This window comes from Ursus maritimus, unplaced genomic scaffold (genome assembly GCF_017311325.1).
Source record: "Ursus maritimus isolate PB19 unplaced genomic scaffold, ASM1731132v1 scaffold_23, whole genome shotgun sequence".
Taxonomy (NCBI): Eukaryota; Metazoa; Chordata; class Mammalia; order Carnivora; family Ursidae; genus Ursus; species Ursus maritimus.
In genome coordinates this window covers 44,560,220-44,586,576 of record NW_024424786.1, presented here as the reverse complement: position 1 = coordinate 44,586,576, position 26,357 = coordinate 44,560,220, and the positions used below count along the sequence as shown (strand labels likewise).

Below are 26,357 nucleotides of genomic sequence, written 5' to 3'. Positions count from 1 at the left end.
TGCCCATGCCACTGCCCCCCACTGGCATCCCCCTCCGCCCCCTGGCCCTTGCAACACGGGGTCATCTCTGACGTGCTGCTTTCCGCCAGGCATCTTGTGCTCACGCAGGCTGCGACACGTGCCCGAGCCTCCCGCCGTCTCGTGGTGGAACGGTGTGCCGGAGCGTGCCTGGACCACACTTTGCGTATCTGTTCATTAGTCGGTGGACATTTGTGCTGCTTTTTGCTTATTATAAATAGCACTGCTGTGAACACGGGTGTGGACGTGTGGTTTCTGTCGGGTTTAGGCACAGCCCGGGAGTGGAATTTCGTGTCCTCGGTCACATGGGTAACTCTCTTTAAGTGCTTTTTGTTGTTTTCCACATGTACTTGGAAAAATAATAAATCTTTTCCATTTTAAATAATTGCAGTTGTGAGAGGGAGTTAATCCCCCATAACCCCCTGTACCTTTTACCCAGTTTATCCCCAGCAGCAAAATCCTGCAAAACCCCACTGTCTTCTTACGACCAGGGTGCTGGCAACGATGCAGCGGAGACATGGGTATTTCCGTCAGCACCGGGAGCATCCCTTGGATGGTGCTTCCTTAGACGCAGACCTCCCCCTGCCCCCAGCTCCCCGCCCGGGCAACCACCGATCTGCTCTCCATCTCTGCCATTTTGTCATTGCGACAGTTGTGCAAAGTGGAATCCCACAGCACACAGCCTTTCGGGATTGGCTTTCCTCCCTGGGCGTGGCTGCAGAGGTTGCTGTGTGGGTCCACGCCCGTCACTTGCTGCGTGGTGTTCCGTGGCACGTACGCATCGGCGTGTGTGACCGCTCCACCTTTGAGGGGCATCTGGGTTGTTGGCGGTTTCCGGCTGTTGTGCATGAAGCTGCCGCAAACGTCAGTGTATAGGTTTTTGGGTGAACACACACATTCATATCTCTAGGATAAATGCCCTGAGTGCAAACCCTGGGTCGTCTGATCGTTGCATGGTTAGATTTTTAAGAAACCGCCCCATTTTTCCCGAAAGTTTGCATCGTTTCACATCCCCACCAGCAACATGCGAGCAGTCCTCTCTCCAGCGTTTGGTGTTAGTTTAGCTGTGTGGACAGGTGCGTAGTGATGCCTCGCTGCTTTGACGGACGTTCCGTTAGCGGTGACGGTGTTGAGCGCCTTTCCCTTGGCGATCCGCGTCGGGCTGTCGTCCCTCCTGAAGTGTCCCCTTGCGTCTTCTGTTCATGCTTTAACTGAACTGTTAAGTTTTGGGAGTTCTTCCCATTATAGCCTCTAGTCCTTTGTTAGCTACGTGGCTGGTGAGCATCTTCTCCCAGTCTGTGATCTGTATCTTCATCCTCGTACCAGGTCTTTCATGGACAAATGCTGGTCCACTTTATCCATTGTTTTCTGTGTGTGGCTGCTGCTTCTGACATCCAGTCTGAGAATTGGTTGTCTTGTTCTAGACCCTGAAGATTTTCCTCCTATGAGAAAATGTCGTTTTTCTGAAAGTTTGATAGTTTCACATTTTACATTTACATCTCCGATCCATTTTGAGTACATTTTGCTTGCTTTGGATTTATTTTCCTCTCCTTTTGCTCACTTCCTGAGATAGAAACTTAGACTTCGATTTCAGATTATTCCTTTTATTTGACATATGCATTTAGTGCTATAAATATTTGCCTTATCAGTGCTTTAGCTGTGTCCCACAGAGTTCGGTATGCTTTACTTTTTTGTTTTTGTTCAGTTCATGTATTTACAAAATTTTCCTTTGAAACTTTTTCTTTAATGCATGAATTATTTAGAAGCGTGCTTTTATAGTTTTAAAGTATTTGGAGCTTTCTGTCACCTTTCAGTTATGGATTTCTAATTTGAATCGGTCGTGGTCAGAGAACACGTTATGTATGGTTTCACTTTTAAATGTGTAGAGGTGGTTTTGTGGCCCTGGCATGGTCTGTTTTGCTCTATGTTCCATGAGCACTCAGGAAAGCGTGTGTATTCCGCTGTGATTGACTGGAAGGTTCTACGAATATCACTTAGAATCTGCTGGTTGAGCTCTCCCACATCCTTGCTGACTGTTCTGTCTCGTTATCTATCAGTTGTTGAGATGGGGGTGTTGAAGGGGCAACTATAATTGCGGATTTGTCTCTTTTTCCTTTCGCTTCTATCCATTTTTTGCTTTACGCATTTTCCTCCTCTTTTGTTTGGTGCATATACATTGAAGGTTGCTATTCTTCTCGGTGGATTGACCTTTTGTCGCTATATAATGTTCTCCTCTGTGGTAGTTTTCTTTGTTCTGAAGTCTCCTTTATCTAACGTCAGGATAGCCATGCCTATCTCCCTGTGGTTATTATTTGCATATCTTTTTTCATCCTGACTATGTAACTATTTGAAGTCAGTTTTTGTGGACCTAATATAATTGGGTCTTTTACAATTTCTTTAGTCCAGTTGGCCAATCTCTGTCATTTAACTGGTATTTTGACCATTTAGCTGTAATGTAATTATTGATGTGTTAGGGCTTATGTCTGCCTTTTGTTTGTTTGTTTTATGTTTGTTTTCTCTGTTTTTCATATCCATTATCTTTTTTCTGCCTTTTTGCGAGTCATTTGAATATTTTTAGAATTCCACTTGGATTTACCTGTAATTGTTTTTGAGCTTTCCATAGCTTTCTAAGTGATGCTCTAGGCATTGTATTCTGTAAGTATAACTTTACCACCATCTACTGTGATACCAGTTTGAGTGAAATATATAAACCTTACTTCCTTTTATGTCTCTTTACCAGCCCCCACTTGCAACATAACTGTCTTAGTTATTTTCTCTACATACATTTAGAACCAAGTCTGATTGCATTGTCATTTTTGCTTCAACTGTTAACCTTAATTTAGGAAATTTGGGAGGAGAAGGAAAGCCCATTGTACTTATTCATATTTTTGCTTACTGTGTTCTTTTTTCCTTCCCAGTGTTCTAAGATTCCTTCTTTTATTGTTTCCTTTCTGTTTAAAGAGTTTCTTTAGCCATTCTTTTAGGATAGGTCTACTGATCGCAAATTCTCTTGGTTTCCTTTCATACAAGAATATCTTGATTTTCTGTATTCTTACAGGATATATTTTTATTTATTTATTTGTTGGAGATAAATAAATAAAGATTTTATTTATTTATTTTGTCAGAGAGAGAGAAGCAGGCAGAGGGAGATGCAGGCTCCCTGCTGAGCAGGGAGCCCGATGTGGGATTCAATCCCAGGACCCTGGGATCATGACCTGAGCCAAAGGCAGATACCTAACCGACTGAGCCACCCGGCCATCCCTCTTACAGGATGTTTTTGCTGGATATAGAATTCTAGACTGATAGTTATTTTCTTTCATTACTCCAAATATATTGCGTGTGGCCTTGACGGTTCCTGATGGGAAATACACTATTACTCCAGTTATTTCCCCATTACACATAAGGTATCATTTTTCTCTGTCTGCTTTCAAGATTTTTCTTTGTTATTAGTTTTCAGAAGTTTAATTATGGTGCATCTTGGTGTGAATTTCCTTGGGTTTATTCTATTTAGGATTTGTTAAACTTTCTCGAATCTGTAGGTTTATGTCTTTTGCCAAATTTAGGATATTTTCAACTGTTATGTTCTTGAGTACTTTTTCAGACCGCCCCATCTCTTTTTCTGGGACTTCAGTGAAGTTATAGGTGCAGTCGTCCCTGAGGCTCTGGTTACTTTTAATTTTTAGTCTCTTTTCTCTCTTGTGCAGTTTAGGTAATATCTGTTGGCCCGTCTTCCAGTTCATGGGTTACTTCTGTCCCCTCCCTGCTGTTGAGTCCGTCCACTGAACTGCTTGTTTGAGTTACTGCGTTTTTCACTTCTAACATTTCTACTTGGTTCTTGTTTGTCTCCACTTCTTTGCTGAGATTTGATGTCGTTGTTGTTGGTTTTTTTAACGAAACTTTGTTTTTCATCTGTTTCCAGCATGTCTGTAATGGCTTATTGAAGCTTTCTTATCGTGACTGCCTTAAACTCTTTGTCAGGTAATTCTAACGTTTCTGTCATCTCAGTGTCCGCAGCCATTGGTTGTCCTTGTCCCACTTGAGATCTTCCTGGTTCTTGGGATGATGAATGATTTTCAGTGGAAATGTGTACATGCGTATGATGTTTTGCGACCGTGGAGCCTCTGCTTCAGCTGGTGTTCTCTGCCATGGCTCTTGCAGGGGTGGAGGGGTGCTCCCCTGTCACTGCCAGGTGGGCAGAGAAGTCTAGTTCCCCAGTTGGCCTCTGTCGATACTCAGGTGGGGAAACTCCTTGTTGTTGCCGGTGGGGTTGGGGGCTCCTGCTTGCTACATGGTACCCACCAGCACCGTGGTGGGGTGGCCTCATTTCTGTTGGCGATGAAGAAGGTCCTGATGCTCCATTAGCTCTTTCCTGACACCAGTCCAGTGGGGTGAGGGAGGGGTGCCTTGTTACTGCCCCATGGTGGGTGTGGAAACCCAGGCTCCCCGCACTGCCTACACCAATACAGTGGAATGCGAGGAGCATTTGTTACCACCCAGTGGGGAGGAAAGTCCCAGCTCCTTTTTCCGGCTTATTTAACACCACCCCAGTAGGGGTTTGGGGTGCCTGTTACAGCCACGCAGTTTGGAAGTGTGGGCTCCCCCTCTGCCTTTGCTGCCGTGGGTCTGGGTGGGTGTGTTTTTCTTGGGTGTCTATTGCGTGCTCATTGTCCAACACATTGTCTCACTAGGCTGCCACTCTTCTGGTCCCTTGGCGAGAGAGAACAGTCATCCATGGTGGCTTTCTGTCTGCTTCTCCTGGTGTGTGGGTTTCTGGCTCTCCAGCTCCAAGTCTGGGATGGATGAGGCAAACCCCACCCCAGAGACCGGACCCCTCGTGCCATTCCTCGGGGCCCCCAGTCCCTTTCCAGGCTTCCTCCTTCTCTCCCCCTTTCAGAGACTCGTGTTTGTTTTCTGTACAACATCCTGGTGTTTTAATTGCTCTTTGTGGGAGGAATTGGGAAAAGTACGCCTACACCATCTTTCTGGAAGCATAAGTGCAAGCCCTGGTTTTTGGCTCAGAGATATCCAGATCCACTTGGAGTTTTAACATTCTGCCTCTTGATAGCTTCTGTCTGACCGTGTTCTGGTCCTCTTGTCTCTCCCAGCTTTCAAAGTCCCTCCAGTCTCTGTGCCTTGGCCCACCGGAATACTGACAGCGCCTGTTCCAAGACGTTTTTCTGCAGGACCCCGTCTGCCAACAGCTCTGGTGAGTTCAAGCATTTCCTCCTTGTCCTTTTCACCTGTAAGCTGGTCACCCCTGTCATGCTATGGTCTGCCGCTCACCCCTTTTGCACTGTGGCCAGAGGATTGTCAGTTCCTTGAGATTGGGCCCCTGGTTTTGTGTTAGGATGGGGAGAGGGTGGATGGAATTGTCCTCAAGGCTGGGGAAACAAAGCTGCCCCCTGGTCACTGGCTGATGTGACCTTGAGGGGACTTAACAGGGCCATGGCTAGAGGCCCCAGCCCTGCCTTTTCCTCTCTGCTGCTAGCTGCCCTGCCCACGCTGGACCCAGCCAGTGTGGCTGAGGGTCAGTGGTGGACGAGGGGACTGCTCTGAGTGTCCCTACCCCATTTTTGCATGGCCCCAGGGGAGACACCCGTTTGTGCCTGGGGGCAGGGAACGATGGAAGGAAGCCCAGGCTTTGTGTTTCTGCAGATTAAGGCATGCCCTGAACTCATTGTCTAGTGCCCCGCACCTGTTTTATTACCGAGCACCTACTGTGCGCTCTGTTGGCATTGGTTCACATGCAACCTGTAGTTAAAAACGGGCATCCGTTGGGGTACCTGGGTGGCTCAGTCGTTAAGTGTCTGCCTTCGGCTCAGGGCGTGATTTCAGCGTTCTGGGATCGAGCCCCACATCGGGCTCCCTGCTCCACTGGGGGCCTGCTTCCTCCTCTCCCACTCCCCCTGCTTGTGTTCCCTCTCTCGCTGGCTGTCTCTCTCTCTGTCAAATAAATAAATCTTTAAAAAGAAAAAACGAAAAAACAGACAGACAACCCGGGCATTGCTGAGTGCTGCCCACATGTGGATCTTACCTTGACCGTCTGCATAAGGAAAGCAAGGTCATTGCTGTTCTCGGGAGGATGTGGGCACCCAGCAGGCACATACCTCTCTTGCAGCCATGTGGGCACGGAGTGGCTAAATCCAGCCTGGGCTGAGCACACGCGGGGTCCTCTTGCCTGGCCCTGCTGCTGGGACCGTCAGAGACGGTATGGGAGGTCCAGACCCCTTTGGACAGTGTTTCTCAAACTTACTTTTTTAATTGTCTGTCCGAGAAGATATTTTAGACATTTGTTCCTAATTGTCCACCCCAGTGGAATGTTACTGCGAGATGCTATGGGTCCGTCTGTGAGCCTGTTCTATGTCTGTACCTTTTACTTACAAACACTAAGATCTGTTTCACCCTCCGAGACCCCGGTGGGAATGTATGTCCTGGGGAAATAAACACGGCAGGGAAGAGCCAAGTGACAGAGCCCCTACCCTGTCCCTGTGCTGGTCACTCTCGGCTTTGGGGGGCGCCACTCCCAGTCCTGCGTGAAATCCAGTGTGACCTCATTCCCCTGTTCAGGCCCTTCCATGCTGTTCCTCCATGTGCTCTGAGCTGCGTCCCGCCCCTCCCCTGGGCAAAGAGGGGCGTTCTCCTGGCCGGGAGATGGTGGGGGGCTCCGTGGAGGAACCTGCCGGCCCCAGCTGCCCCAGCTGAATGGGCAGAGCTGGGATTCCCCTTCCTCTGTCTCCAGCCGATGCCTGATGCTGTCCCCTTGTCAGGAACCACCTGGCTTCGAACCCTGGCCTGCACACAGTACCCGCTCATTCACTGTGCTTGCCTTTGCGGGCGTCTGCTTCAGGCCAGCTGGGCCACGTTGGCTCAGGACCAGGAGGAACATCGCTGAGCTCCAGCTCGCACCAACGCCTTCTTACTTCTGGGTTTCTTTATGTGAAAAGGACACTTGGCCAGTTGCTTGGAGCTCTGGCCTGTCACCGTCCTGGGGTCTGTGGTGATGGGCTGCCCTGTGGACATTTCTCTGCAAGCACTTTGTCAGGGCTGGGCCCTGAGTCTGTTCTGAGGGAACGTCTGTTGGCGCCCCGATCGTGGGGAGCACTGGATTGCAGAGTCCCCACTCGTGTGATGGTGGTTGTTGCCGCACAAGGGAGGGAAGAAGGAAAGAGCCGGTCTGGGCCCCTCCGGAAGGCTAGGGGTGAATCCATAGTGGTAGCTGGCCATCTCTAGGATACGGGGTGGCCGTTCACAGAGAGACTAGCCCAAAAAGAACATCCCAGGGCTCTCGGCCAGAGGCAGGATGGATGGAGGTCCTTGTGCTGTGGATGGAGAGGGCTTTCCCTCACTGGCACGTTGGGCTCCTGTGGGCCGGGCAGTGCTGTGTCCCGGGCTGGTGGCGGAGCGGTCAGGCTGAGGCTCCTCAGGGCTGCTTTTCCTCCCTTTCAGCTGCGCGTCCTGGGTCCTCGAGCGCCCCAGTGCTGCCTAGGGACCCTGCTCCTCAGTGATTTCCCGATGTCCTAAGGGCCTCCACTCCTCCCATGGGGCCCCCGTGTGGGCCCCTCGTGTCCCCCACGCCCTGGCCGCAGCATCGTCTGCGTGGAGACGTTTATCACGTCATAAAGCTGCGTGGATTCTGGGCTTCGGGCTTTTGACAGCGCACTCAGGAGGCCCGGACATGACCCTTGAGCGGTGCTCCAGTTAGTAGCCAGGATGGCATGTAATTAGCGGCAGAAGGTTCCACTTCACAGTGACAGTTAATTTACTTCCTCCTGCAAATTAAAGGTGCTGGCCTGCGAATTCAAGGATCTGGCTTGCCTGAGTGTTCTTTGTTATTGCCTCAAATGACCCTTGCCGCTGGAGGGTGCACTCAGACGCCCTCGGGGTTAACCAGATGGCGGGGAGGGCTGCAGGTCCCCCCCGGTGATCGTCCTGGCGGTGGGGCGAGGCAGCAGACGGGCATTGCGAGCACGCGGCTCGGGCCAGAACTCTGTCTTCTGCCGCGATGCTCAGGCGTTCGCTCCAGAACCAGGGCCGGGCGTGCGGTTGTGTCAGGGCTCGGCACAGCCTGGCTCACACGCCGAATCCTGCCCATCGTCTGCTTTTGTCAATACGTTGTTTTATGGCGGTAAATTACACATGATACAAAGTGTACCGCTTAGCCGCGTTTAAGTGCACAGCTCGGGGCATTAAGCAGATTGTGTTCCCCTGAGACACCGACCCCCGTCCTTCCCCCGGCCCCGGTGTCCGCTGTCCACTCACTGTTCCCCTGAGACACCGACCCCCGTCCTTCCCCCGGCCCCGGTGTCCGCTGTCCACTCACTGTTCCCCTGAGACACCGACCCCCGTCCTTCCCCCGGCCCCGGTGTCCGCTGTCCACTCACTGTTCCCCTGAGACACCGACCCCCGTCCTTCCCCCGGCCCCGGTGTCCGCTGTCCACTCACTGTTCCCCTGAGACACCGACCCCCGTCCTTCCCCCGGCCCCGGTGTCCGCTGTCCACTCACTGTTCCCCTGAGACACCGACCCCCGTCCTTCCCCCGGCCCCGGTGTCCGCTGTCCACTCACTGTTCCCCTGAGACACCGACCCCCGTCCTTCCCCCGGCCCCGGTGTCTGCTGTCCACTCACTGTTCCCCTGAGACACCGACCCCCGTCCTTCCCCCGGCCCCGGTGTCTGCTGTCCACTCACTGTTCCCCTGAGACACCGACCCCCGTCCTTCCCCCGGCCCCGGTGTCCGCTGTCCACTCACTGTTCCCCTGAGACACCGACCCCCGTCCTTCCCCCGGCCCCGGTGTCCGCTGTCCACTCACTGTCCCCCTGAGACACCGACCCCCGTCCTTCCCCCGGCCCCGGTGTCCGCTGTCCACTCACTGTCCCCCTGAGACACCGACTTCCGTCCTTCCCCCGGCCCCGGTGTCTGCTGTCCACTCACTGTTCCCCTGAGACACCGACCCCCGTCCTTCCCCCGGCCCCGGTGTCCGCTGTCCACTCACTGTCCCCTTGAGACACCGACTTCCGTCCTTCCCCCGGCCCCGGTGCCTGCTGTCCACTTTCTGTCCCTGTGAATCTGGAGACCCCAGGGACCTCATGTGGGTGAATCCTGCAGGATTTGTCCCTTTGCGTCTGGCCTATTTCACTCAGCATCACGTCCCCCAGGTCCATCCACACTGTGGCCGGTGTCAGCGTGTCCCTCCCTCCGTGTTCAGGCTGAGTGACAGTCTGGTGCGTGGATGGACCACGTCTTGTCTGTCCGCTCGTCTGTCTGTCTGTGGATGCTTGGGTCGCTTTCTTCCAACTTCAGCTGTCGTGAGGAGTGCTGCTGGGGGAATGGATGTGCAAATACCTGTTCGAGTCCCTGCTCTCCCTTCTTCTGGAGATGCGCCCGGACGTGGGCTGGCTGGGTCACGTGGTTACCCTGCTTTCCCTTAGAGGAGCCGCCAGCTGCTTTCTGGGGCAGCTGCCCCACTTTACCTTCCCAGGAGCCATGCAGAAGGGTCCCCGTTTCTCCACACCCTCCCCAGCGCGTTGTTTTGTCTTTTTGCTCCTAGTCACCCTGGTGGGCTTGAGGTGGTGTCTCACTGTGGTTTTGATTTGCGTTTCCCTGACGACAGGGGATGCTGCGCGTCCCTTCGTGGGCTTGTTTTCCATCCCTGTATCTTTGGAGAAATATCCATCCAAGTCCTTTGCCCATTTTCCAATGGGGTTGCTTGATTTTGGTTATTACGTTATAGGAGGTATTTATATGCTATGGCTGTTAATCCCTTGCCGGACGTGTGATTTGCAAATCGTTTCCCCCAGTCTACAGGTTGCCTTTTGTAAATAAAGTTTTATTGTCACGCAGCCACGTCCGCCCCTTTGCATGCCGTCTCAGGCTGCTTTCTCGCTCCAGCAGCATCCTGGATGTGACGGACTGTGTGGTCTGCAGAGCTGAAGACATATCCTCGCTGGCTGTTTACAGAAACGCTTGCCAGCCCTGTTCTACGTGACCTGGGCATGCTGAGTGCTGAGAACCAGCAGTGTGTCTGTGACGGGAGGCTGTGACTCGCTCCGTCTCCACAAATCCCAGGGGCACGGGCCCTCAGTATGGTGGCATCTGGTGGCCTCTTGGTCTGAAGCCCACAGAGTCTTGGTTAAGTTATGTGGCTTGCTTTTGACTGTAGAGGGTGCTGACCCTGGACGGGGGGCTCCTTCCTGCTGGGGTGCCGGGCAGCAGGCATTCGGGCCCACGTCCACTGATGCTGAAAGAGCCAGGCTCGTGACTCAGGGCTGGGTCGACGGTCAAGCAGACCCAGTTCCGGGCATTCCTCCCAGTTAGTTACGTCCAGTGCTCTGTTTGTAACTTATCTCTGCTCCCGGGGTCATTGGCTCTTCACATGACGCTTGGTCATCAAGAGTTCTGGAGCTCAGGGAGCTCAGGGGCCGCGGTGCCCTCTCCTGGGCAGAGCCCCACTTCCTGACTGGGGGGCAGATAAACACGCCGGACCCTGCGGCCACCCACCCATCTCTGGGCACCACGGAGTCAGTCTACAAAATTTAAGAAATAGCTTTATTGAGATGTAATTCACCCGCCCTACAGCTCCCCTGTTTAAAGGGAGTACCATTCAGCTCTTTTTCGTGTATTTACAGAGCTCTGCTGTCCTCAGCACAATCAACTTAAATCCTGTTCAGCACCCTTCCCGCACCCTTCCCCCACCCTAGAAAAACCCGTGAGCCCGTTAGTGGTCACCTCCCCAGGAGCCCGCCCTCTGTCCGTGCGGACTTGTCTCTTCCGGACACTTCACCTGCAGGGACTTGCGTGCCGTGTCGCCGTCTGTGTCTTCAGGATCGTCCGCGTTGGAGCAGGTGTCAGGGTGTCGGTCCTGTTTCTCGGCGATGGGCGGACCTCATGCCACGTGTCTGTTCATCAGGGGTGGACATTTGCGCTATTCCCACTAAAATGTCCGTGATGAGCGAGGCTGCCGCGAGCATCCCCATCCGAGTTCCACGCGGACGTATGTTTCCATGTGTTCTGAGTACGTAGCCAGGAAGGATGGCTTTGCCTCATCTCGAGGCAGCTCTGGGTTTAACCTTTCAGGAGCCGCCAGACTGTTCTCCCAACTGGGAGAACCGTTTCCCCTTTCAGTCGGCCTCGTGCGAGGGTTCCTGTTCTCCGCGTCCCTGCCAGCGCCCGTGACCGTCGGTCTGTGATCCTGGCCGTCCTGCTGGGCGCACAGTGGTGTCGTCTCCTCGGTCCATTTTGATCCTCAGCCGTGTGCCCCGTGTGGCGTTGGCCTGGGCGGGGCAGTCTCCCCCCGGGTCCGTCAGCACCCCCACCCCGGAGGTGCCAAAACATGAGACAATACAGAAAATGAAAAATAAGATGCAGATGATTTGTTTATTTGAAGAGCTGTTTTCGTGGGAGCTGCTGGCTGCCGGGCACCAGAAGGAGAAGATCGCGCCTGCTCGAGACCCGCAGGGGGGCTGCTCAGGTGCCCCCGCGGGCCCTTCCCCCATTGCTGCCCCGTCGTGGGGATGCCCCAGGTGGCCCACGTGATGATGAAATAGTCCGAGGCACGAGCCGGCACTTCCCTTTGCTTGGGTACACAGATATCTCTGCTTAACGATGGGTGCCCTCCTTGGTCCCCAGATCCCGCCCTGGGGATTAACCTGAGGGAAGAGTGACGTGTATTTGCAAACCTAAGGATGTTCAGCTTGGCACAATTTATGATCGCGAAAAATGGGAATGAACTATGATTTCCAGCAAAGAGGAATACGGGATAAGGGAATCTTGGTGTCATAATGGGACAAAACTGAAATGTAATTGGAAGTGACCAGTTGTGCAGACCGTCCAGCAGCTCGGTGGCACGTGGTGACCAGCAAGGGCACGGAGCAAAAGCCATAGTGGGGGGGGGTCCACCCGAGGGAGCAGGAGGGAGGGGGCCGGGCAGCCTCTGATGAGTGAGTGAGAGCAGGGGAGGCCCCTTCACTGCTCCTCCTGTCCTCCCTCCCCTCCCTCTCTCCTTCCTTCCTTCCCTCCTTCCCCTCTCTCTCCCTTCTCCTTCCCTCTCTCCGCTCCCATCCTCCCTCCCTCCTTCCTTCCTCCCTCTCTCTCTCCTTCCCTCCCTCTCTCCTTCTCTCCCTCCTCCCACAACCAGGTCTTCCTTAGCTGGCTTTTGCAGGGGACCCCTGAAGCCATGGTGCCAGGCAGAGCAGAGATGGGGCATGGCCCAGAGGTGAGATGCAGAGACCAGGCTCCTTCCCGAGGTGGGCCTGTGTTCCTGTCCCCAGCAGGTGAGGGGAGCCCCAGGGGCACCCCTCCAGGGCAGAACTCTGAGGCCTGGCTTTTATCCTTTTCTTTCTGCTACTGTTATTATGAGGACTTCCAGAGATTTGGAGCTGGGGGTCCTTGGGCTTGGAGTGGGGCTGTGGGGGATTCTGACAGGGAGGCCAGCCTCGTGCCCCCCGGGGACATCGGGGAGGAGTTGTCTATGCATCTGTGAGGTTGTGGGACCCCGTGTGCCTGCGGCAGCTCCGTCTACAGGGCGGGGTGATGCTGTGCTACCAGAGGGCTCTCCACCCCCCCGCCCCGCATCTGAGCCCCCAGAGGGAGGGGGGCCAGCTTGCAGTGGGCGGGGAGTCGGACTCTGCTGGGGGCAGAGACGAGGTGTCTGCTGTGTCTTATGCTTTCTGTGCAGTGAACGAAAGCATGCCTGCTTCTCCCCTCTCCATCCCAGAGCCTCAGCCCGGGTCTGGCATGTGGGCATTAGATAAAGGGGGGCAGGTGACGGCCCCCTCCCCAGGGGCAGTGCAGGCCCAGGTGATGAAGGTGATGGAGCCCCAGATTCTTGTCCCCTCTGAGCTTGTGTAAAGGAGGTGACCCTCAGTTACTGTAGCCCCCCCAGAGCCCAGGAACCACCAGGAGAAGCCAGAGGCCACCGTGTGGGGATGTTGAAAGTGCCCCCCAATCCTATAAAGTCCCAACCCTGGGGACCTGGGCACGTCACCTTCGAGAGCAAAGTTGCTGCAGGTCTGTTTAAGTCAAGGCTGCGTGAGATCACCCTGGCTTGTCCAGTTGAGCCCTGAGACCATCACAGGAGGGATGCAGAGGGAGAATTGGACACAGAAGAGGAGGGCCTCAGGTGCCCGAGGCAGAGACTGAGGGTTGTGGCCACAAGCCCAGGGACACCTGGTCCCCGGGAGCTGCAAGAGACGGGAGGGTCCCCCTTTAGAGCTTCCAAAGGGAGTGGGCTGAGGACAGAGGGCCCAGCGTGTGCAAGCTGGTTCCTGCGAGGCCCCACCCGGGCCGCACCTATGGGCAATGCGCGTCTCCATCATCTCGGCACATCTGGGGACGTGCTGGTTCCTGTGTGCATGTGGGGGCTGGACACTCCCACGGAAATGCCCCAGAGCATTCCATGCATTCAAAGACTCTCCATGGACGTGTGAGGCACCCCGGCTGCCCTTTAAGAGCTCTGTGCCGGCCTCCTCCGGAGCCCCTCTGCTCCCTCCTCCTGCCTTGTGTGTTTCTGGTGGGGCAGCTTCTCTCCTCTTGTCTGCTCTGGCCGCCCAGAATCTTCATGTGTGACTCGGTGGGCACAACATAGCCCCCCCGTCCTAACACCACTATGGGTAGTTCTCATGGGGAAAGAAACATCTGCAGCCCCCATTGGGGTGGAGAGCAGGGGAGCAGGGGAGCAGGGGGCCCGGGCTGGGTGTCTGAGTTGGGAGGTGGCACTCTTCTCCGGTGGACTAGACTCTTCCCGGAAACAGCTGAAGCCCCATGAGGACTGGGTTTAGGAGGTCCGGGATGGAGCTGGCGTTCGCCGTGCTTGTCCTGCGAATCTTCCTGCACATCCCAGCCAAGGACTGACAGCTTCAGCATCTCAGCAGTGCCGGCCCCTCGTGCCCAGTCCGCGTGTCTGCTGCGTCCCCCGTGGCCCCTGCGGAGAGCACCCGGGCTGAGAGTGTGCTCCTCCCCAAGGATGAAGACGACGACGGGAGGAAGAGCCAGATCAGATTCTCCAGAAAGGCCTGCTTTGTCCTAGGAAATGGGCTGTGTCATTTCACTTTGACCGCAGAGCCTGACCCAAGGACCAAGAACTCTTGGGCATCTTGCAGATTCTAAGACTGTGTCCACAAGGAATCCAGTTCAGTAGGAATCTGTCTTAGCCTGCTTCCCAGATGATTGTGCTACAGGCCCCACTGGTAAAACTCTGCTCTAACCCTTAGGGGTCTTCAAGACCAATCTCTGGGGCAAGAGAGTGTTATTACAGTTACTTGTGGTCCTTACCCCTGAGCTTCCTGGTAGCCAGGGTGGAAAGGGAAAGCTGGGATAACAAAGGTCATTTGCCTGATAGTATTTCATCTGGAGAGCAGATTTTTCTCAGCACTCCAGTCTAAGGAATGTGTTTCACGTGACGTGGTGTTTTCAGTTGGGTTTCTGCAAAACAAAAACAAAATAGTTTTCAAATATGTCCCAGCAGGTAGGTCTCTGGGACGGGAGAGCCAGGGAGTCCCAGGGAGGCCACCTGGCCTGTGACATCTTGGTGCTGTTCCTGTGGGCGGGGGTAGGAAGCTTCGAGGGCTGCAGTGACCTCAAGGAGTGAGGGGCAGCCTGCCAGCTGGCTCCGAGCTTCGGAGGTCCCAGGATCCCAGGTGCAGGGGAGGAAAGGGCAGCAGCCACATGTCCCATCTCTGTTCGCCGAGATCTTTTACCTGCAGCCCCGGGGCTGTGAGCGAGTTCTCCGTAGCAGGGAGGCCCCGGTGTAGGTGTGGAATGTGGTGTCTCCGGAAGCTCGTGCCAAGTGGGGGGCAGTAACTGGGTACAGTGAGTTACGAGCCAGTCTTCTCTGCGTGTGGCTGGATTTGCGGAGCTCAGGGACACAGCCTGCCCGTGAGAAGGAAGTCAGGTGAGGCCAGGTGTGAATAAGGTTATATTCATGTAAATACTAATGTGTACGTGTCTCTTTCCAACGAGAAGAACCACATGGCCAAACCAGGGACTCCCCCCCTCCCCGGGGGTGACACTGGGCCTTAACCACAGGTTACCAAGGGCGCATTTACAGAACAGCCCTCAGACTGAGGCTCCCCATGGAAAGGGCCCGTGGAAGTTAGCCAGGCCGGCCGTTTTTCACATGTGGGGGCACAGACTTCTTTGAGAATCTGATGAGTCTTTGTGAGAATGTGCGTCTTAACAGTCTTTGGCCGGTTCCTGCCACTCCCCGGTTCCCCCTAAGGAGCCCACACCACGGGTCTAATGCTGGGCAGGGTGCCCCCCAGTGTGTCCTCCCCGAGCAGCTGGAGGCAGGGGCCGTGTTGGGGGACCCCACGTAAGAACCTCGCACCAGAGCATTTGCTGTCGGAGGGCATAGGGACACCGCCAGCAGAGAGGGTCTCGTGCCGGGCCACGGCCAGGTGAGCTGGTGCTGGGCTGGAATCCCAGCTGTCCTGCCACAAGGGAGCTGCTGCGAGGAGGCCAGGATTCCAGGAATTTCTGCCCAAGGTTTAGGAACTGCATCTGTGTGTGTGCACGTGTGTGTGCACGCGTGTGGGGGTATGTGCTCGCCCGCCAAATGCCGTGGTCCTGTGAACACGCTCCCCACGAAGGGGGGCTCCGTGACCCAGTGAAGGCTGAGCAGGTGTCATGTGACACGGGGAGACTGACCCACGCTACGCCTGGCTGGGTCCCCGAGCCAGAGCACCCACTCCGGGGTCATTGCAAAGCAAATCAGCGTCTGAGTCAGCCGCGCACAGCTTGGGGCGTCTGTGCTGTTGCGGTTTTCTGGGGGCGGGAAGTGAGCTGTGTGTCCTGATTGGCCTGGCTGGGGGCTCCCCCTGCACTGCCGTGTGCTTGTGGATTAGAAGAGCCCCGTGGCAGCCCCCCAACCCCGTGCCCCATGCACTTTACCCACACCTTGCGGAGACCGCCCTCGTGCCCTGGGGATGGGCTTGGCCTCCAGCGTCCAGGCTCCCCCGCCCCCTGCGGCCACCGGTTCCTAACCAGCTTACCCCCGTCCTGGCTGACATGACTCGGCCCCTGACGGCGAGCTGGACGTGAAGCTCGGTGGACGTGGTGTGAGTGCCGGCCGTGTGCTGTGTTGACTTTCTCCCCGACACTGGGGGCGAGCGGCCTACCTGTTAGGGCTGCTGCTGACGGTACATCTCACTTCTTAAGATATCTTGCCCTGGGGAAATGGAGTGTGTGGCATCCCAACTGCGTTATGAGATTTCTTTTTCTCAATCTCCCTGGCCCGTGATACGCCAGAACGCAGTAGACCCTTGTCTGAACCCTAAGGGGTGTGTGCGTGCGTGTGCGAGTGTGCATGGGCGAGTGTGCACCCTCGGGCTCCAGCTGTTCCGTGCTGTTGTGCGTTTATGTCTGGGGTTCATGCCGGTGTCTAACTGGCCTCCCACCAGATGCCCTTGGGCCCCTCCGCTGCGCCAGCCTCACTGTCCCGGGAGCTCCTTCACGGTGGGCTGTGTCCTGCCCGGCTGGGCGTCCGAAGCACCTGCCCAGGACTCCACGGGGTGGGGGAGGGGCGCTTGTGTGCACACCCGCTCAGGCAGCTGGACGTGCCCTGGAATTTGGGGCAGCCCCGGAGGAGTAGGGTTCATGGGGTGGGGATTCCACTCCTGTCCTTGGACTGGAGCCTCGTCCAGGCCATCTCCATGTCCTCTCTGCTCTCATCTCTGCTGGGGCTCCCTCCTTCCCTGACGGCTGCCCCTGCCTGGGCACGTCCCACCGCCCAGCGGCACCTGCTTCGAGCCCTTGCCCCTCCAGGTGCCTTCCCGGCCGCATTTGCTTTTGGTGCCCCTCTTGGGTTAAAATACAGCGATATTGGGACAGTTAGAACGACAGGGCAGCTTTCTTTAGTTGGATTTTAGACTTTTTAAGGCCTTCAGAAGTTTTTATTGGGAGCCTTTAGACTGTCAAACCCAGCATGTCCCTAGGGCTCCAATCTCTGTCTCTGTCTCGGATTTGTTAATGGAATTAATTGAAATTCAGGGAAGGGCAACTTATAAAAGCCCACAGGAACAGATACAGAGGAATTCTTTACTCATTGTCCAGAGATGAGCAGTGTCTGCCCTGTGCCCCTTCCCAGGGCCTGCCTCCCAGAAAGGCCGGCTCAGGGCTGGCTTCCAGGGAAATGCCAGCTTGAGGATTAGTCGGAGCTGTTCGGATTTGGGGGCCGAGGACAAGCAGACAGGGCTGGGGAGGAATCAGGCTCACGGGGTCCGGGGCAGCTGGTCCTGGCTGCTGGGATGGTCCTTTTCTGCCATTTTCTATCTGGTGGAATCCTCATTGTCCTGTCCTTCCCTCCCTCCCTCCCTCCCTTTCTTCTTCTCCTTCCTTCCTCCCTTCCTTCCTCCTTCCTTCCTTCCTTCCTTCCTTCCTTCCTTCCTTCCTTCCTCCCTCCCTCCCTCCCTCCCTCCTACCTTCCCTCCCTCACTCCCTCGTTCATCCCAATGATGTGTACAAACTTACCCGTATGCCTTGGTAGCACCTGGTCTTTGGAAAGCACGGGGAGGGGAGCCATGTGATGTCGTGCACATGGAGGTCATGCAGTTTGCCTGTAGGTCAGAGGCATGGGCAGGGATGGGAGGCTTGGCTGCGGGGCGTTCTGTAGGGCTGGTCTTGCTCCCTGCCTGGGAGGGGTCTTGGGTGGGTGGGTTGTTAGCAGATCTGAGCTCCGACGACTCACAGGTGTTTGCTGTGTCATTGTCGTCACCAGCAGACAGTTGGATTTCCCTTTGTGGACTCGCCCCCACATGCCCACGGCCACGTTTCCCTCATTAGCTGGAGTCACCGGTGTGGGACGAAGGATCACTTGTGCACCCGCGTGGTATCAGTGGAAACGGGAGTCCTATTTCCTCTGTCCTCACCCACAGACCTGGCCACTGAATGTGGAGTCCCGAAGGGTAAGCCCAGGGGATGGTCCTCTCCGGATTTAGTTTCTTACTCTGGAACGCACACACCGCCTCCTCCCTGAGGGTCTGGAACCAGCTCGGCTTCCCTGGGGGCCCAGGTTCCCCTCATGACCTGCCCAGTCCTGGAGCCGTGGGTCCAGGAGGCCCTGGCCACGTCCGGGTCCCCACGGAGACCCTGATCGAACCACCCTGTGGGATGGGAAGGAACCCCATCGGAGCCCCTGCGATGACGAGTAGTACCAGCCCTGAAATTTCCATGGAGCAAGTGTTGAAAAGTATAAGGATTCCATCGGAGGAGGCAGGGAGGACTGACTGCATCTCGAGGGAGGGTCCAGACGCATGAGCGCTGTGCGGGGGCCTGGGTGGGGTCTGTGGGGGCGTGCCCCCCATTGTTACTTAAACACGGGGCAGGCTCCTTGTTGGCCTTTTTTCTGTAGTAACTTGCTGTCACCACCCCACGCCCCCACCGACCCACTAGACGGAGGTCCCTGAAATGGAGGGGGATCTGAGCCTCCCTGGTCTGTGATTCCTCCACTGCCAGCCTGCGAGGGCCAGGAGGCCTCGGCAAGAGCTGGGGTGATTTGGATGGGGATGAAGCGTTTGGTCTGGGACCACGGAGACCAGTCACTACACAATGTCTGATGCGGCCGTGGGCGATGCGGAGCAAAGTGATTAGTAACTCACTAAGCCCATCCTCAGCAAGCAGGGTGTTCCCTGAGCCCTTCAGGTGGGGTGGGGGGTGGGTGATGTCACATCCCAGGGACCCCGTGCCAGGCCCACCTGATTCTAGCGGCCGCCCCCACCCTGTGCAGCTGACTGGGGTCACTTAGGTCTGGGAGTCCTGCAGGTGGAGGGGGGTGATGTCGCATCCCAGGGACCCCGTGCCAGGCCCACCTGATCCGGCGGCCGCCCCCACCCTGTGCGGCTGACTGGGGGATCTGGGGGGTCCTGCAGGTGGGGGGGGCGGGTGATGTCGCATCCCAGGGACCCCGTGCCAGGCCCACCTGATCCAGCGGCCGCCCCCACCCTCTGCGGCTGACTGGGGTTACTTAGATATGGGGGGTCCTGCAGGTGGGGGGGGGCGGGTGATGTCACATCCCAGGGACCCCGTGCCAGGCCCACCTGATTCCAGCGGCCACCCCCACCCTGTGCAGCTGACTGGGGTCACTTAGATCTGGGGGTTTTCATGTGTTTTCTATATAAAACTTTATTTTGTTACCCCGTGAAAATTTGGAAAATAGAAACCGGGGCCGAAGTCCCCCGGCCCCAGTGCAGGCTGTCCCACAGGCGTCCGGCTCCCTGGCCCCTGGCTGCGGCTCTGACACCTGGGTCAGCACCACATTCATTTTTTGCCTTCTGCACTCTGTGTGTGAACCTGAGACGGTGGCCGTTATATGCAGTGGGCCGCGTGGCGGTCTAGGTGGGGCCGGGAGCCCTGCGTGGAGAGTAGAACCCTGGGGGTTCCGTGGACACCTGTGCAGGGCCACCTGGCTGGAGGCTCCTGGAGGGGCTGCCTGAGATGGGGAGCATACTGAGCATGGAGTTGGGGGCCCTGGGTTCTCGCTCTTCCTCTGCCTGGCTGTGGGCCTGGAACACCCTCACGTCTCTGGCCTCGGTCTACCCACCACTAGAATGGGGTCGGTAAGCCCCGCCCATCGTGCATGTGTGCTGCTGTTAAGGTGTGTGGGCTTGAGCCCCTGGGGGGACCGGCTGTGCTCTCTGGGGTTCCTTCCACATTCTGAGCTGTTGTTGCCTTACCTGTCTGGAGCCCTGGGGGTGGGGGGTGGAGAGAGACAAGGGGTGCGGCCGGGAACCAGCAGCCTCCAGGGTGGGGCGGCGTTCCCAGCATAGAGGCTGTAGCCGGGCTCGCACCAGTGGAATGATGCATCTCCCGGGCCTCGTGCAAACACCTTAAATGCAGGGAGTCATTTGTGCCCCTTGGACCCTTGCGGCTGGGTCACCATTCATGCACTCAGCACTCTGTGGTTAAGCACCTACTGTGTACCCAGTGGGCCACAGGGGCACAGTCCTTGCCCCTCCCATAGCAGCGTGGTCAGACAATAAGATATACCAGTGCTTGTGCAAATAATCCTAATTGTGGTCAGTGTCCTGTGGATCAGGGGTCCTCCTCCCTTCAGAGAAGCTCCCCAAAATGTGGCGTTGGCAGAAGGCACTTGGTAGCTTCTAGAAGGTTCCTTGGTTCAGGGTGACTGGAAGGAGTTTCAGGTTGCAGCCCCAGCGCACCCCAAATTCATTTCTACCCATCAGGCAATGACTTTTTCCTGCAGACTAGGGGTGGAGGGGCTCTGCCCCTGGAGTCCGTCTATGGGGTGCGATGGCACCCACATGGCAATCACGAGCCACTCAACACCCAGATGTCCCAAGCTGTTTCCTGTCTGTAGAACGGGGATGGTCGCTGGACTTCCAGCAAAGCTGGCATCACAAGGTGTACATGCTTGGAACTCCGTGGGGACACTCTCCTTCCATGGTGTTTCCTTCTGTGTGGTGTCTCGGGGTGCCGAGGTTTCGTGGGCGTCCTGGGGCTGGTGTGGGGAAGGAGGGTGTGGGGAGGAGGAACGCCCGCGGGTCCACAGGCTGTCCTCCGAGAGATCTGGGAACCGACTGAGTCTTGGAAGAGGCGTTTAAGGACCATTCATTTTCTTAAGCGGCCACTGTTAGCTTTCTGTGGGGTGGCTCTGGGCACAGATCTTCGTCTTGTCCACTGATGTGTCCTCGGTGCCTGTAAGGGGCCCGGCCACGTCGCAGGTGCCCAGTAAATATTTGTTAAATGAGGAGCGATCAAAACATGGAGCACAGATTCTCCTGTATCGTAATCACTAAAACAAAGATCTAAAAAACCAAACAGAGTAGTTGAGCCACGACGCCGCTCTGTGGTCTGGCTGAGGGTGGGTGCATCTGAGGTGACAGCGGTTGAGGGACAGCCGCCGTCCAACCACACCGACGCTGGCGGCCGAGAATGAAAGCATGTCCACGGATGTACGTCCAGGAGAACTGAAAACGTGTATGCGAACGCTCGCGGCAGCGTTATTCACAACAGCCCCGAGGTGGAAATAACCCAGATGTGCACCAGGAGATGATCGGGGCGCCTGGGTGGCTCGGTCGGTCGCGTGTCCGACTCTTGATTTCAGCTCAGGTCATGATCTCAGCGTCCTGAGATCGAGCCCCGCGTCAGGCTCTGTGCTCAACGGGGAGTCTGCTTGGGATTCTGTCTCCTCCTCCTCTGCCCCTTCCCGCTCCCCAAATAAATAAATAAATCTTTAAAAAAAAAGATGAGTGATGGACAGATGTGGTCCATCCAATCAAAGGAGTATCGTCCACACGTTAGAAGAAATGCAGCGCTGTGGCCCGCTGCATCGCGGACGGATCAGAAACGTACGCTGGTGAGGGAAGCCGGACGCAGGAGGTCGTGTGTTACATGAAATGAAATGCACACGTCACGGGAGTGCACGGGATAGGCGGGCCCCTAGAGACAGCAGCCAGTGGCCGCCGTGGGCAGGAGTGGCTGGGGGAGGCAGGGCTCTGGGAGGAGGCCAAAATGGGCAGTGACGGGTACAGGCCTGGGGTTTCCCTGTGAGGTGACAGGAGTGGTCTGGAATTAGGGGGTGCTGTTGCTGCACAAGACAGCTCGTAACCACTGAGCTGTAAGTTAACCCCACAAAAACCACATGCCACTGCACACCTATGAGAATGGCGAAAATCAGGCCACTGATGAGAAAGGCTGGGCAGCAGCAGGAACTCTCGCTCCCCGTGGGCGGGAATGCAGGACGGGGCAGCCAGCCACTCTGCAAGACGGGGACAGTTTCTTAGGCACGATCCCGCAGTCACGCTCCGTGGTATTTGCCCACAGGAGCTGAGAACCTGTGTCCACGTGAAAAGCGACACACGGGTGTTTACGGAGCTCTCTGCATAGTTGCCAAAGCTCAGAGGCTGCCGAGATGTCCTTCAGCGGGTGGATGGGTACACGAGCTGTGGGACATCCGGACCATGGGGTAGAGCTCGGCGCTAACACAGAAGGAGCTGTGAAGCCGTGAGAAGTCACGGAGGAAACGATGCGTCCTACTCCGTGAGAGAAGCCAATCTGGAAAGGCCACACGCTGTGTGATTCCAACTCTGACGTTCTGGGAGAGGCAGGCAGTGGTTGTCAGGGGTTGGAGGGGGGAGGGATGAACAGGGCAGGGACCCCACTCCGCGTGACACTGTGGTGGTGGACACGCATCATCACGCATTTGAGCCCACAGGACACACACCGCTGAGTGACCCCTGATGTCCACTGTGGACTCCGGGTGACGATGACGTGACACGTAGGTTCATCAGATGTCAACAAGTGTACTCTTCTGGGGGGGGTGCTGATAGTGGGGAGGCCATGCACGTGGGGGGCGGGGGGTTGTCGGCAATCCCGGTGTCTTCCCCTCGATGTTGCTGTGCGTCCAGAACTGCTCAGAAAAAATAGTCTTAGAGCAGTGCACAGAAGGCCAAGCCGTGCCTGCCTTCAGGAAGAATAACGTGTTTCGAAGTGAAATGCGGGTCTCTCTGCCACCGGCTTTCCTGCCTGGCGCTCCGCTGTCTTCTCGTGTCCTTACTGTCTGTGAAGCTGTCCTCAACCCCACCAGTCCAGGCGGGCCGCGGCCACGGGGGCAGGGCACAGCCATCTCTGCCAGCCGCAGGTGACATCCGTCTTTCCTTCCAGGGCCCCCGGTGACCGACTTGCTTCATAGATACGGGGGGCTGGCAGCAGGGACGGGGCTGATGGTCACATCTGTCCTCTCGCCTGAGGCTCCTGCTGCCTTCTGCAGGCTGCCGCTTGGAGACTGAATTTTCTAGAAAAGGCCTTGAGAGCCAGGTCACCTTATGCTGCCTGTGTCTTCCCTGTCCATGAAGTGCCTCCCTTGGGGCATGGCTGAGGAAGGACATGGCCGTGACCCGCTGTCCCCTGGTGGGGGGACACGCATAGGCCCACTGCTGTCTGTCCTTGTGGTCCCGTTGCATCCGGGGTCTGAGCTCCAGGCTCTGCCCGTGTGCGGGGAGCTGCTTTTGCTCAATGACACCGGTCGCTGCCGAGTCGTGATTTCTGACACATGGGTTGTTTCATCGGTTCTTACGTTTCTTGGAATCTGACTTCTGTTGTGGTGTTTGCGTTTTAACTGGAAACACAGGGCGCGGACATCGTCTGATTTAACCGTACTGACGCCGCAAGGGGAGAACCAAAGCTCTGCATGACAGGTGTAGGGGCTGAGGTTCAGAGAGGTCTAGGGACCTTCTCAAAGTCACACAGCGAGTGGCAGTGCCCCAAGGGTCAGTGACACAACTCCTTCCACCAGCTCTGGTCACTGGTATGTCTTTGGGCCCCGAGGGCCCCACTCACATCACGGGCTCTGGGCCCCAGTGCTGGTGACGCCTGAGCCCTGTGTCGGTCACGGTGGGTGGCAGGTGGCCGAGGCAGGAATTGCTGAGACTCGAGGAAGTGGGCGTGCACGCCATCCTCGGTGCCGGGTGGAGTGTCACAGAACACGCTGGGCCCAGCAGGGCAAGCCTGCTAGGGGGGCTGGGGCCTCGGACCCCACGGCGACCACCGCGGAGTCAGCTCTGCCTCGAAGTACCCGGTCTCTGCTGACTCTGCCCACCTGTGGGCACGAGCCTTCTGCCAGGACATGGCTGGACCCGAGAGTGTGGTCCGGGCTCGCCGACGCTGGGGGCGGAAGGGAGTCTGGTGCGGGCCAGGGGCGCTTTCCCCTGGGAGCTCAGACGATCACCGGAGGGGGGAGGTTCCCCGCAGGCCTTAGGAAGGGCCCGTGGCTCTCTTCCTTCTCGGAAGCTCCGCCGGAATGCTCGGTCGGCGTCCGGCTGGCAGAACAGGAGTTTTACCTGAGGGCTGCAGGCTCCGCTCCCCCAGGGGAGATCCCCACTGGGGTTACAGACCTGCTGGGAAGGGCGCCCTACTGTCTGTCCGCTCTGCTTGGATCACCCACGGGATTCATCACACGGAAAGGCCAAGATGCGAACTCACATCCCCGTTTTGGAAGGTTTGCGGGGAGGCCAGCAAGAGGTGGCTGGCCTGTTCTAGTAGCTGTAACGACGTCTTTCGCGGTCATTTCCCTGTGTTCGCACACGGACTCCTCTCCACTGGAATTCACAGCAGCTGCCCGACTCCCACGTTCCGTGGCTGGGACTCTGTTTTAAACGTCCTTTCCTTGGGCTGAGTGTGGGCGCGAGACGCGGCTCACGGGTTCCCTTCCAGTTGATCCAGTTACTTACGAGGCGCCTATGAGGCTGCCCTTAGAGGATGGGCACCAGGCCTCTGGCGGGCGGGGTCCTGGGCTCGGGGGCTCCTCACGCACTTTGGGTGACACCAACGCACGAGCCTCCGTTCAGTTCTGCCTCCCAGGAGGACGCAAGCTCTCCAGCAGCGAGTTCAGTTGGCGTTGCTCACCGTGTCCCCCAAGCGCCTAGGAGAGAGGGAGGCCTGCCGCGGATGCACTCCGGCAAGTACGCGCAGGACGGACGCACGGACCCTTCTGAGCAGCAGGTGGGAGAGTCCTGGTTTGGCGGCCTGGGGGACTTCTAGGGGTCTTGGAGATCGTCCTTCTCAACAGAAGGAGCCAGAGGCGGGGTAGACGGGCGTACTGAGCTGGGACTTATGGACCTTCTTCTCTCTTTACGGCTACATTGTCTTTTTTTTTTTTTAATATTTATTTATTTAGAGCGTGCACAAGCAGGGGGAGGGGCAGAGGGAGAGAGAGAATCCCAAGCAGACTCCATGCTGAGCACGGGGCTCGATCTCATGACCCTGAGATCATGACCTGAGCCAGAATCAAGAGTCCGACGCTTGACCGACCGCGACACTCAGGCGCCCCCACGGCTGTCTTGTCTAGAGGGCCGACGCTGGTGCCTCACCCATCCCCGACTGGAGGTTCCCACCCGGAGGAGAGAGTATCTGGTTACTTAGGACGTTTAGAATTGATGTTTCATTTATTAGAGGTGCACGCCCAAGAACTCAACGTTCCTAAGGCTCGAGAATTTAATTTACAACCGTTTCTCTATTTATGAACCTCGTTGGCTTCACAGTCCCTGAAGAGCGAGACTTTGAGAACAGTGGGATCTCACAAACTCAAATTCCCTTAAATTCTCACCCAAAATCCCGTGTCAGGTATGTGAGTAATTCTAATCCATCTCGTTGTGCTGAACACAGGGGCAATTGTAAGTTCTCTGAAACGTTGTCGAAATGTGTTCAACGTTCTTAACACGATGTCACGCCTCCCGTGGAAAACCTTCTTACTCCGTTGTGTTGTGTTGCGCATTTTGGTGGAAAACACGACGCATTTGTCAGGTGCGCCTCGGTAGCGAGCATAGACAGGTGTGGTGTGTAACACGAAACCTCCCTTCTGGATTTCACGAACAGAACAGGTGAGGGCCTCTGGCTCCTTCCTTCCCGTCTCTCCTTGGGCTTAAGCCTTCTTGGGGCCACAGAACGTGGACCGGCGAAGGACGCAGACCAGCCCTGCGGGCAGGATCGGGTTCTCCCGGGTTCCCGCCTGCGTGTGGTGCTTCGCAGAGGCCTGGGTCCCGCTCGCCTCGCAGGAGCCTGGATTATCCCGCCCGCTTGGAACCTGCCCTCAGAGTTTGCGAGGGAGTTCGCAGCTCAGTTCCTCTGTTGTGTGGTTCCATTTGCATTTATTCGGTTCTCCTGAGACTCTGATGTTGCCCCCGGGTTGGCTCCGAAGATACTTGAGGGCCGTGGTGTCAGACCCGCCACTCTCGTGAGGGTGACTTCTTGAGGCCTCGTTGGCCCTGGAATCCTGCGTCGGGCCTCGAAGTCACCTGTGTCCCATCTCCGTCTGGCTTGCTTCTGCTTTTCCTCTTTAAACAAAAGTTTAAACGCATACAGTGATTTAAGAAGGGTCGCAGGTGAGTAACCTCGAGGTATGAGGTGTGGGGGGTTAAGGCGGCTTGTGCACAGCTGAAGGTAGAAGGTGGGGGCCGAAGTGTGGGGGGTGCTGCCCGCCCCCTACACCCCTGCCGGCCCCCCTGCCCCCCCCGGCACCAAGGCCACGTGGACTCGACAGGTGCCGGCACTTCGTTATACCCGAGGCTCGGCCACATGTGGACCCACCTCCTCGGACTCGGTCTTGATGACCCCCTGGAAGAAAGCCTTTCCCTCGAGCCGTCTGGACACTTGCCCGCTGCCGTTCACCCGGCCGTGCGCTTGGGGTTGGTAAGGTCCGGGGTTCTCTCTGTGCCACGCTGTCCCCGGAACTCGGGACCAGGGGCGCTCTTGGCCCGGTGCTCCTGCTGACGGTGCTGTCGTGGGCCGTGTCGTGTCCCCAGGATTCATGCGTTGGCGTCCCTCGTGCCTCAGAACGTGACCATATTGGGAGCTGGGGCCTTTACAGAGGTGATTCAGGTAACCTGAGGTCAT

The 26,357-nt window shown here is 56.6% G+C and overlaps 1 protein-coding gene across 1 annotated transcript in view; it reads left to right on the top strand.

The window, feature by feature from the left end:
* Positions 1-5,159: 5,159 nt before the first annotated feature.
* The window catches only part of SHANK2 (SH3 and multiple ankyrin repeat domains 2), a 472,550-nt gene continuing 451,352 nt past the window's right edge, over positions 5,160-26,357 (top strand). Inside the window, exon 1 of the mRNA XM_040639603.1 lies at positions 5,160-5,224. The gene's annotated coding sequence lies outside the window, so the exon portion shown is untranslated. The remainder of the gene's footprint in view (positions 5,225-26,357) is intronic.